The sequence below is a fragment of the Callithrix jacchus genome, chromosome 2 (assembly GCF_049354715.1).
Source record: "Callithrix jacchus isolate 240 chromosome 2, calJac240_pri, whole genome shotgun sequence".
NCBI lineage: Eukaryota > Metazoa > Chordata > Mammalia > Primates > Cebidae > Callithrix > Callithrix jacchus.
The window spans coordinates 194,561,372-194,574,414 of NC_133503.1; the positions used below are offsets into that span (position 1 = coordinate 194,561,372).

The window sequence follows — 13,043 nt, forward strand, 5'->3', positions numbered from 1 at the left end:
TCAGAGGATTGAGTTACTCTTTGAATCATTTTCTCAGACCAACTGCTTGCCAGTTTGGGCATGTGAAATAGGATCTTATATGTGTTACACGTCTGTACTTGTTTTTCTGTTTGTTTTTCTGAGACGGGGTTTGCTCTGTTGCCCAGGCTGGAGTGCAGTGGTGTGATCTTGGCTCATTGCAACCTCCGCCTTCCTGATATAAGTGATTCTCCTGCCTCAGCCTCCCAAGTAGCTGGGATTATAGGTATGCGCCACCATGCCTGGCTAAATTTTGCATTTTTAGTAGACACAGTTTCGCCATGTTGGCCAAGCTGGTCTTGAACTCCTGACCTCATGTAATCCACCAGCCTTGGCCTCCAAAAGAGCTGGGATTACAGGTGTGAGCTACTGTGCCCAGCCTGTACTTGTTTTTTTAAAAAATAATGGTTATTAGAAAAAAGCATAAGGAACTTTAGTATGCCTTCTAGAATTTGTCTTATCCTTGCCCATAGAAACTATTTGATCCCCTGGCTCCAGCTGGTCCCTTCTTATTCCTTCTCTCTCTCTTTTTCTATTTTAATAATTCTCTAATCGATTAAAACAGGCAGGTTATAAAAGAAGATTTTTTTTTAATCACGCCATCTCATGAAATATTTATTTGAATCTGGCAGGAGCAAGGGGGCAGATGTGGAGATGAACAGGTCCCTTTCTGGGAAAAAGAGACCGGTGTGATCAATCCAGAAGGTTCGTGTTGCCACAGCCATTTTCCACTGCATGAAAGGAAGACAGAAAGAAAAAGCATCCAGATGAGAAAGGGCTTTCTTATGGATTGTTGCAGGGGAGCCAGAATTAAGACCAGCCTTCTCCATTTAAAACTTAAGAAGTACAAAATTACCCCGGTTTATAAGGTTACATTGTCAGGTCATGCTGGGCAAACAGCAGTTTTCTCACAAGGTAATCACCTTGTCACATGTCGGTATTGCCAGTGTCGGAGACGCTGCTGTCCGGGGAGTCTACAACTGTTAGGAAGTGGGTCAAAGATGCATTACTTGGGACTGCAGTAGAAGGGCGACTGTGTGGTTTGTTTGTTTGTTTGCTTGCTTGTTTGCTTTGGGTTTGTTTTCCTGAGCTTGGCTTTGTTCTATTTCCCTGTATGGGGACTGGGTAAAGCGCATGATGTGTCTGCTGCCATGACAGGGGTGGAGCTGGGTCCCGGTGTGCCTTCACAGTTCTTCCTAATGCTGACGTTCCGCCCTGAAATACGAATTTATCCACAGGCGTTTGTTCAGCAGTTTTCTTATTTGTGATCATTTGATATGTTGTCTTATTGGACCAGTTGTATAGACATAGATATAGCAAGCAGTGTTGATTCATTCACAACACCTCTTTGCATGGTTATAAAAATGAGAGCTCTATGATATCAAGTCTTGAGGATAAACTTTTGCTTTGTGGTCACTTTTATATTTGTGGCAGAAATATTTGATTCCAGATGACTGAAATCAGTAATTCAGAACTTTCAGATTCAAAGCTCACCTCTTCCAGGTTTCACATCCATTAGCTATGTCTCAAAAAGCATTCCATCTCTCTGAGCTACAAGTTTTCAGTGCTCCTGGCCATACTACCTGCAGAGTTGGGATTCCCTAAGCCAACTGTCCCCAACCTTTTTGGTGCCAGGGACCAGTTTGATGGAAGACAATTTTTCCATGGACTGAGGTCGGTGGGGAAGATGATTTTAGGATGAAAGTGTTCCACCTCAGATCATTGGGCATTAGTTCGATTGTCATAAGGAGAGCGCAGCCTAGATCCCTCTGTTCACAATACAGTTCACACCCCTGTGAGAATCTGATGCCACCACTGATCTGACAGGAGGTGAGGCTCAGGCTGTAAGCTCACTTGCCGGCCACTCACCTCCTGCCACGTGGCCTGGTTCCTAACAGGCCATGGACCAATATTGGTCTGTGGCCCAGGGCTTGGGGACCCCACACAACATGAACCAAGCCAGTGTCCTGAGAGGATGTTGTAGGCATTAACCCCACGTATGAAGTGCACTCATTTTAAACGAGCTTGTCATGTTTAATTAAATCATATTTACCTTTAAATGTAACACCTCTGACATGTTGATTATCACAGATTTGATTTACTCTGTTACATTCTGGTAAGAAGGAAGACAGATTCTAGGTAAATTTGAAAGCCTATGGCTAAAGAAAAACACTCAGATTAGTAATAATAGTAGTTAAATAATAAGGTGACTATTGCTTTTAGTTGTTATATAGTCTCAGAGCAATCAACATATGTCATAGTGTCTGCAGGAATATTACAAATTTAGCTTTTCCTGATAATTTATTATCATCATCTGTTTTAAAAATTGTTAAGGATTTTTTAAATGAATTTAGAAGGATTACTTAGAAGATTCCATTTAAGGAATGTTTTATTCTAGTCTTTATAAACATAACCTATTAGATCAAGCACTGGAGACAGAGGAAATAGAAAAAAGACTTCTATAACATGCCTGATCCAAATCAGAACAGTAACCACAACGAGATTTGCGTCATTTTGTCTAGGTGGTTAATCCTGGTTTTGTTGATTACTAAGCACTCCAGTTTCTCAAAGTTGTCTGCTTCCCCCATAAACCAGTTCCGGAACTCCTGACTCAGTCCCTCCATAGTCTTCATTTGTGGTGGTGGTTTCAGCCAATAGAGGGATGCGTGTAACCAAGATCCAATTTTCTATTCTATCAAGTGTCAAATGTACTTGTCAGAGTCCTTTCATCAAGCTATTGTGATGTTCCTTCCAGCAGGTATCATTACTGATCCATGGCCTTGGCAGAGATGTTTAGGATAGTGTGACAAAAAATCAGAAACCACCTGTTGGTGCTAAGGCTGAATGCACCTGGTTATTTACTCATTGTAACCACTAATATCAAAATGGAAGCCAGTTTAGTTTCATGAAGAATTAGTGACTGCCATGAGAGTGGTGCAGTGAGGCCAGAGAACAATCTCCACGGTCTTTTAATTCAGTCCATCCAATATGTGTTAGGATGACCACCAACTGAAAAGGCTCTTTTAAATGTGGAAATGGGATCTTTCTTTTAAAGAATTGTTGACCATTATTGTGCCATTCTTTAACATGAAAGACAGTGTGCCTCTCTCCACAATGAAAAGGGCATCACTGCCAAAGCATAATCACAATGATCACATTTTACTTGTCATAATTAAGTGGTGGTTGAGCTTTTCACTTTTTCATTTGGCAGGTCTTTTTGTATTGAATTCTTGATTTACAGGACAGTTCTCAGCATAGTATTAAACCAAATAAAAATCTGCAGAATGCTGAACATAGAAAGCATCCCTTTTCTCATAAGGTGAAGAAGAAAAGTCTTTGGTGTCACCAGAAGCTTTCTGAGAAACCCCAAAGATGGTTTAAATGTAAGATACTTCTAAAAGTTGTATTTGTTTGAAGCCAGGGGCAGCAGCTCACACCTGTAATTCTAGCACTTTGGGAGACCGAGGTGGGTGGATCACCTGAGGTCAGGAGTTTAAGACCAGCCTGGCAAACATGGTGTAACCCTGTCTCTACCAAAAATACAAAAAACTAGCCAGGTGTGGTGGTGGACACCTGTAATCCCAGCTACTTGGGAGGATGAGGCAGGAGAATTGCTTGAACCCAGGAGGCAGAGGTTGCAGTGAGCCGAGATCACCCCATTGGACTCCAGCCTGGGTTACAGAGTGAGACTCCATCTCAAAAAACAAACAAACAAACAAAAGTTGTATCAGTTTGACTATGGGGTTCAGATTTGTGGAAGGCAATTTCAAAAAGAGTTAACTGAGGATGCAAGATATGAGGGTACATCTAGAGTGGCTAAAGACAAGACATAACTTCCGCTTGGCCCAGAATGATCCTATTTACAGAAAAGCAGTTAAAGAAGTTATTAGGACCTCTGGCATTTTCATAAGCAAGGATCTTTTACTGGATATTAATTTAAAAGATAAACTTTAGCATTTCCACAAGTGAGTAAATTTTGCTAAAAGTGATTCAAGAGATTAACAAAAGCACAAAAAATTAACAGGATATCAAGTAGGAGGATTTTTTTGATAAAAGATGCTTTTGCTCTTTGAGCATAGACTATTCTTCACAATTTCTTAGAGAAAGCAGAGCATATACTCAGTATACTCAGAGAGAAGACCCAATTCTAACTTCCTATCTGTGCCCTGCTCGTGCAACATTTGCAGAGTAGAGACTTCACAAGCCTTTTCTCTATCTTGTAAGTAAACTCATCAAAATGACCCAAGCTTTATAAAAACTGTCACATCTTTCATTGCTTTTTTTCCAATTTGTTATTTCCAGGCATTATAAACCAAAGCAAATAAGGTTCACTCCTTCTCAAACTTAACGTAACTTACTGCACATGCTCGAATATGTCTTACTTATTTTATGTATTAACACACAGCCAGACGTCTTTACCTTAGACACGCTTTCTTCCTTGATAAACAAAAATGCATTCCATTATCTTATAGACATGTTCATATTATTTTACAATGATTGTACCCAGTATAGTGTAGTAAGCAGAATAACGGTCCTCCCAAAGATGTCCACAGCCTATTCCCCCAGACCTGTGACTATGCCACCTTACATGGCTGAGAGGAATTAAGGTTAATAATCAGCTAACCTTGAGTTAGGAAGAAGGCCCTGGATTATCCCAGTGGACCCAATGTAGTAACAACAGTCCTTAAGAGTGGAAAATGTAGCTGTTGGGAACAAATGACAGGGTCAGAGTGATGTGACATAAGAAAGACTCAGCCCATGTTGTTGCTGGTTTTAAAGGTAGAAACAGAAGGTTGCATGCCAAGGAAGGCAGGTGGACTCTAGGAACTGGAAAAAGCAAAAAAACTGTTCTCGCCTAGAGCTCCCAGAATGCTGCCCTGCCCACACCCTAACTGTAGCCTAGTAATACCAGTGTTGTACTTCTAACCTGCAGAACTGTAACATAATAAATGTATCTAGGTTTAAAGCACTAAACTTGGTGATTTATTACAGCAGCGTTAGAAAACTAACATACAGCATCAACTACTCATATTAGTTATGGCTTTGAAACAATGTAACTGAGTAATTACAGACATAGAGAAGGCTAGGAGACAGTTGCCTGTGTGTACTTGAGATCAGCTGAGATTCCAGAAAGCTGCCTGTGACTCCCAGACTCACAATGCACTTCCTCTAACAGTCTGATATATTGTTTTTGTATTTCATGAAGTAGCAACATGAACAAGTCCAAGACATTTGTACATTTGCAGATATTTGAAGAGTATATATGTATGTGCCTATGAGTTTCGTGGACAGTGTTTTTCCAAAATGAGGACATTAAAAATTTTACTCAGAGGAGTTTCATGGAGTAACTCAGTAACAGACTTCTGTAGAATTCTCCAAGGTGAAGAAGAGCAACTCCTTCATGAAACAGCAGTCATTAAAATTCAGTCTAGCTGAACACTTGTTAACCTGTTTACGTTTTTAAATAATAATGTTAGCTTATCTGTCTAATAAACCTAGAACTGGAAATCTTAAAGATTAATATTATTAAAAATTGAGGAAATAAACCTAATCTTTTATAAAACAGATCACACTAACAAAAGATTTATGACATGATAAAATCAGGGAAAAGACGCAGCTCTGTTTTTCCCCTAATATTATCAAACCAGTCTCGTTTTGCACGGATTTGCTTTAGCTAAAAATACTGCATCAACTCTTTTTACCTTAGATACCAAAGACTGAAACCTCTTCAAATGTTCTTAAAGGTCCTGAAGTATCTTAGTGCTATTTTTTCCCCCTTGTCTTTGCTAACCTCGTATCAACTTTTATTCCTTTGCTTCAAATTTTTTATCCTAACTACCAAGGCTGTTAATTTAATTCATTGTGAAATTTCTTTGTGGTTTTCTTTGAAATAAGCTTTTGTGAAAGATTTTTTTTCTTAAAGGACCAGCAAATTAAAGCATTTGGAGAGTATTTTCATTGGTGACTTTTTAGTTTTCTTGTGTCATTACATATATGAGGACTTCCTTGTTTCCATAAGTCAGTCAAATCAGGAGCTCCATTTGTCAGTCTCATCCAGAGAGTTGAAAACTTACACCAATTTGTAGACACAGACAGTGTTGAAACACACACAACAGAAGAATCCCCATCAAACTCTTGGGTATGCTGGAAGATTCAGGAGTTTGTAACTGGATTTCTTCTTATATAATATGTGCTATTTTTTTGTAATGCTGGGCAAGTCCATTGTGGGTTGAACCAGGAGATGCATTTTAAGATTTATTGGCACCTTTTTGTCAACACATGTTTATTCGCATATTTCTACATTTCTGTGTGACTTTTCTAATTTTTAACTTAAAAATATTATAGATTCATTGGAAATTGCAAAGATAGCAAGGAGAGGTCCTGTGTATCCCTCACCTAGTTCACAGCAATGGCTATGCTTATGTAACTATAACACAATATTTAAATCAGGAAAGTAACGTTACAGCATGTAGGTACAGTGTCATCACATGTCTGGATTTGTGTAACCATCAAGGCTCTCAAGATACAGAATTATTCCCTCAACCCAACAATATTTGTTGTACCATCTTGTCATAGTCACAGTCTCCCCAACTATCCCAAACTCCTAGCAACTGTTAATTTGTTCTCTATCTGTATAATTTTGTTATTTCAAGAATGTTATGTAAGTGGTATCTTACAATATAGAACCCTTTGAGATTGGCTTTCTTCACTTAGCATAATACCATTCAAATGTTTTCAGGTTGTAGCATATAGGTGTTCCTTTTGATTGCTAAGTAGTATTCCATGTATTTTGTTTTAGGGGAAAAGAAGGTATACACTCAGAAGCTTTCAGATGTTTCTGGAGGTCAGAGACCTCTGGACAATCCAGAAGAGACCTTTCCCATGTTGACAAGCATGCAAAAATTTTCAATAACTAAGCAATACCATTTTGAATGCTTCACCAATTGGGTCCGTAAGCCGCATTAACCAGTTTTAAAATATAGATTTTTTTTTTGCATATATTTTCCCCTTTGATGATAGACTGTGTTTAAATTAGACATATTTATAGTGTACAAATGACAGATTTCTATAAATTAAGCTCCAACTATTTCCCAAAAGAGAAAGGAGAGACAAAACATTCCAGCATTGTAAACATCAAACAACCCCTTATATTCAAAAGGGAAAAAACTCTGTTTTCACACTAACCTACAGAGATCCAATCACACAGAAATCAGCTCCTGATCTTTATGTCATCAATCATTGATGAAAAGTAAATTCAGAGAGGGGAGAGGATTCTAGGCTGATAGAGAAGTAGGAAGCACCAAGAATCTGCCTCCCCACTTAGACACAATCACATTGGCAGAATCTGTCTATCAGTCAGGGTTCTCCAGAGGGACAGAACTAATAGGATATATGTATAAGTGAAAGGAGTTTATTAAGGAGAATTGGCTCACATGATCACAAGGGGAAGCCCGATGATAGGCCATCTGCAAGCTGATGAAGACATAAGCCATTAGTGGTTCAGTCTGACTCCAAAAGCCTCAAAAGTAGGGAAAACAACATTGTAGCCTACAGTCTGTGGCTGAAGGCCCAAGAGCCCCTGACAAACCACTGGTGTAAGTCCAAGAGTCTAGAAGCCAAAGAACCTGGCATCTGATGTTCAAGGAAGGGCAGGAAGCATCCAGCATGGAGAAAGATGAAAGCCAGAAGACTCAGCAAGGCATCTTATCATATATTTTTCCACCTGCTTTTGTTCTAGCCATGCTGGCAGCCAGTTGGATGGTATCCGCCCACATTGAGGGTGGGTCTGTCTCTCCCAGTCCACTGATTCAAACGTTAATCTCCTCTAGCAACACCCTCACAGACACACCCAGAAACAATACTTTACCAGCTGCCTAGGCATCCTTTAATCCAGTCAAACTGACCCTAATATTAACCATCACACGGACGTAACTATTTTGAAACTCTGGAGTCTATTGAAGGCTTAAAGTTTCAGAAGACTTGGACAGTAAAGTACAGTTTATTTGGTTAATCTCTGCTTAGCTCAGCAGTAGCTACCCATCCCCCACCACTCAGCCCTGTGGCAGGTAGCTGTGCATGTGTTCCTAGAGCAGCTTACTTAGAGCTGTCAGAAGTCAGGGTTGGCACAAAAGACCCTGTCCTCTAAATATCAGGGATCTGTTCTTTCTACTGATTGCTGCTCCTGACTACAGAGATACAAACACAGAGGTAAGCAGCCATTGTTGTACCTACACATACCATGATTTCAAGTCCTTCTATCTTTGGCTGAAGTTATTTTCAGAGAATTTAAAGAGCTAACACCCTCACCCTCCTCATCCATTTTATTTTTTTCTTTTCCCTTTTTGGGAGCCAGTCATTAAAGACTAGAATATTCAAAAGCAACTGCATATACAAGAGAAAATAAGAGAGCCCTTGCGCATGCCCAGGGAAACGCTTATCCTCAGAAAACATCAGTGAAGATCTTAAGGCTAATTCTTGGCACAGAGATAGCCTAAAACAGTCAAAACAAAACAAGCAAAAATCAACAAACCCTGGAAAAGAAGAAGAGTCTGGTTTTCAGATAACCCGTTATTACATTCAAATTTTCAGTTTCAACAACAACAAAAACCACAGGCATACAATGAAACAGGGAAGTATGACCAGTTCAAAGCAGGGGGAACCCAAACACATAAGCCATAGCTGAAAAATGGCACAAAGGTAGACCTACTAGACAAAGACTTCAAAGCAACTGTTTTAAAGATGTTCAAAGAATTAAAGGAAGATATGGAAAAAGTCAAGAACATGATGTATGAACAAAATGGAGACAATAAAGACATAGAAAACCTAAAAAATTTAGAGCTGAAAAGTACAATAATTGAAATGAAAAATTCACTCAAGAAATGCAAAAGCAGATTTGAGCAGGCAGAAGAAAGAATCAGCAAACTTGAAGATACAACAATTGAAATTATTGATTTTGGAGAGCAGAAAGAGAAAAGATCAAAGAATAGGAGCAGAGCTTAAGGGTTCTGTGAATCTTAAGAGGTTTATCTTCAAGAGGATAAACATACACACTATGAAAGACTCAGGAGAAAAAAAAATGTGAGAAAGGGGCAGAGAGATTATTAGAGGAAATAATGGCTAAAACTTACCAAATTTAATGAAAGGCATAAATATAAACACTCAAGAATTCAGGGAGATTCAAATAGGATAAGCTCAAAGATACCCAGACTGAAACACATTACAATCAAATTGCTGAAATCCAAAGATAAACAATCTTGAAAACCTAGAGAAATTATTCACCACACACGAGCAATCCAAAGTAGGATTATCAGCTGATTTTTTAATCAAAATTTTGAAGGCCAGAAGGCAGTAGGTTGATATAGTTATGGTGCTAAAAGAAAAAAAAATAAAACTGTCAGCCAAGCATCCTATGTCCAGCAAAAGTGAGGGAAAAATTAAGACATTCTCAGATAAACAGAAACTAAGAGAGTTCATTACCACTAGACCTGCACTGTAAGAAATCCTAAAGGGAGTCCTCCATGTTGAAATGAAAGAACACTAAGCAATAATTCAAAGGTATAAGAATAAATAAATATCTTAGTAAAGATAAATACACAGGCAATTATAAAGCTCATATTGTTTTAACAATGGTTTATAATGCTACTTTGTTTTCTACATGATTCAGTACATTTAAGAAAAAACAATTACTAGTCTACAAGCTAACATTATTATAACTTTGTCTTAAAACTCCACATTTTGTTGTTTATATAATTTAAGAGACTAATTCATTTTTTAAAAAACAATTATTTATGTTTTTGTACACAATGTTCAAAGATGTAATTTTGTGACATCAATAACCAAAAAGTATGGAATGAAACTGTAAATGAACAAAGTGTTTGTATGTTATTGAAGTTAACTTGGTATAAATTCAAAATTATAATGGTATAATGTTAAATGTAATCTCTGTGGTAACCACAAAGAAAATCATTAAACTATATACACAAAAGGAAATGAGAACAAAATTCAAACATTTCACTACAAAAAAGTCAACACAAAGCAAGATAGTAATGCAGGAAATTAGGGGCAAAAATAAGCTATAAGGCATATGGACAACAAAGTAAAATGCTAGAAAAAAGATCCTCTTTATTACTAATTACTTTAAATATACATGGATTAAACTCTCCAATCAAAGACAGAGGGCATTAAAAAATATGATCCAATTATATGTTGCCTACAAAAAACTTCAGATTCAAAGACAGAAATAGATTGAAAGTAAAAGGATATTTGTACATCCCTGTTCACACCGTTATTCACAATCATGAAAATGAATTATCAACCCAATATTTCATCAACAGAAGAATAGCAAAATATGGTATATACACACAATGGAAAATTACTCAGTCTTGAAAAGAAAGTTCTGGCCATGTGCAGTGGCTCACACCTGTAATGCCAGCACTTTGGGAGGCTGAGGTGGGCAGAGTACTTGAGGCCAGTTCAAGACAAGCCTGGTGAACATTGTGAAACCCTGTCTCTACTAAAAATACAAAAAATTAGCTGGGTGTGGTAGCACATACCTGTAATCTCAGCTACTCAGGAGGCTGAGGCATGAAAATTGCTTGAATCCAGGAGGACAAGATTACAGTCAGCTGAAATTGTACCACTGCACTCCACCCTGGATCACAGAGTGAGAATGTCTGGAAAAAATGGAATGTACATTCTGACATACACTATGACATGGATGAACCTTGAGGACATTATGCTAAGTGAAATAATTCAGTCACAAAAACAAATCTTTTATGCTGCCATTTACATGAGGTACCTAGGGTTGTCAAATTCATACAGACAGAAAGTAGAATGGAGGTTTCTGGGGAGTGAAGGGAGGGGTTGGGAAGTTGTTTAAATGTTTTTGAAGTTTCAATTTTGCAAGGTGAAAAGAGTTCTGGAGATGTATGATTGTAGAATGATATAATTCTACATAATATCAACAAACTTTATACTTGAAATGGTAATTTTAAATGTATTTTACTGCAATAAAAAAGTTTTCTGGAAAAAAATAAACTCGGAGCCCGTCAGTTTTAGCAGCTCAGGAAACAGGAGGGTCATAGAACTACTGAGACCACGAAGACAAAGGAGTTGTGATGTTTCTAATCTGGGGTTGCTCTCTAGTCCAGCTGACCTTCTGGAAAAAATATTTTTTCTCTAATCAGTTTGAGACATTTAAGTTTATTACAACAAAGACCACCTATACACAGGACTGCATCAGTGATCAGAAAAGATCTATAATCAGCGTTGGAAAGCACTCAAGTTGTCTGCTGCCTTAGAGAATGCAGGTGTTTAGACCATGAGCCCACCACTCAACCTTCCTGCCACCAGTGGGAAAACCAAGTGGTAGTATGCACATCAATAACCAAAACAGGCTTAGTTCAGAAATAGAAATAGAAAGTCACAAACACGACACAACAGCGGTCGACGAGAGCAAGGCTGTTACCTCACCATGAAATCCCCACCAGCTCACCTCACCATGAAATCCCCACCAGCTCCTTTCTGCACAAGCGTTCTGCAAGGAGTGCCTTTCTTGGGCAACAAGGTTTGTGAGTTCTCCTGAGTGAGTCCATGGGGCTACCTTGGTGTACCCAACAATGCTTAACAGAAGACTTCCAGGATGAAGCACTGCAAGAAGAAAATATTTTTTACTTGCAGTTTTTCAAGAAAATATGGATTTAGAAAACTGGTTCACCAAATATGAAATAGAGGTATTTGAAGGAAATGCACACACACACACACACACACAGTAGAAAGGATAGCAGAGCTACAAGGTTGCAGTTAGTCCATCAATGATGAAAATAGTCCTTTTTCCACACTGTTATATTATCACTGATGGTTGTCTCTTATCAGTATTGCAAAAGTCAGAGATGTTATACAGACTAAGTAACTTAAAAGAAATGGCCCAAGGATTCATTTCTGTTGGGAACTTTAGCAAGAAAGAGTGACCATTTGTGGCAGTGGCAGTGGTAGAATCTTGTTTTGTATTGTTTTGATCTGGGCAACAAGCTTTTCTTTTTTAAAAAATAAAATAGAGAACGTGTCACAAATTTACAGGTTACCTCTGCACAGGGGCCATGCTAATCTTTCTCCACATCATTCCGATTTTAGTGTATGTGCTGCCGAAGCGAGCACCATGATTTCCCTTTTTCAGATGTCATTCCATGATGGTGGATCGTTGGTAGCACATTTATTCAAAATAGAAGCAAGGCAAGATATCCATTTTGCCTTCATAAGTCTAGGTATTCTTTGAACCTGATGACCTACTTGTCTCTCTGATGGGATTTTGGTATGTGATTCTCTCATGTAAGCAATATAACTTATTTTGCATGTTTTTCTTTGTGTGGAAAATAATGCTCAACTTAATATTAAGCTTTAAGATTCATTTGGTTATTACTACTCTCTGTGTTATTCTAGCATGAAACCTCTGAATCATGTCCCTCCATTACCTCCACATTTCCCTGGGCTCCAAGCCCTGTCAGTTGCTTCTTAAGAATTTCCATCATGGCTGCTCTCCTGCCCTTGATCCTCCCATGACCTCCTTTCTGTAGTCACCGGTCCTTGTTTGTTCCTGAAATAGCATAGCTTCCTGCCAAATGAATGACTCACGCTATTATTTTCAGTCTGTGTCATACCTTTTACTTATTTTTGAACCAAATTAAATCTAGAAGAAGGTGGAGTCAGCTATGTGTGGTGGCTCACGCCTGTAATCTCAGCACTTTGGGAGGCCGAGGCGGGCAGATCACTTGTGGCAGGAGTTTGAGACCAGCCTGGCCAATATGGTGAAACCCCATCTCTACTAAAATTCAAAAATTAGCCGGGTGTGGCCGTGTATGCCTGTAGTCCTACCTACTTGGGAGGCTGAGGCAGGAAAATCACTTAAATCCTGGAGGCAGAGGTTGCAGTGAGCCGAGATCATGCCACTGCACTCCAGTCTGGGCAACAGAGTGAGACTCTGTCTTAAAAAGAAAAAAGAAGAAGAAGAAGAAGGTGGTGTAGTCAAG

General features: G+C 38.6%; 1 protein-coding gene, 1 long non-coding RNA gene and 1 other non-coding gene across 28 annotated transcripts in view; 1 reads left to right on the top strand and 2 right to left on the bottom strand.

The window, feature by feature from the left end:
• The window catches only part of CTNND2 (catenin delta 2), a 967,235-nt gene that overhangs the window by 898,325 nt on the left and 55,867 nt on the right, over positions 1-13,043 (top strand). The window lies entirely within an intron of this gene.
• Positions 618-10,687, bottom strand: LOC118151689 (uncharacterized). Its single transcript, XR_013532359.1, has 3 exons — positions 10,572-10,687; positions 2,072-2,177; positions 618-749 (listed from the first exon to the last, which is right to left on the bottom strand). It is a non-coding gene; the product is annotated as an uncharacterized LOC118151689 (long non-coding RNA).
• Positions 12,067-12,174, bottom strand: LOC118151881 (U6 spliceosomal RNA). Its single transcript, XR_004740283.1, has one exon. It is a non-coding gene; the product is annotated as a U6 spliceosomal RNA (small nuclear RNA).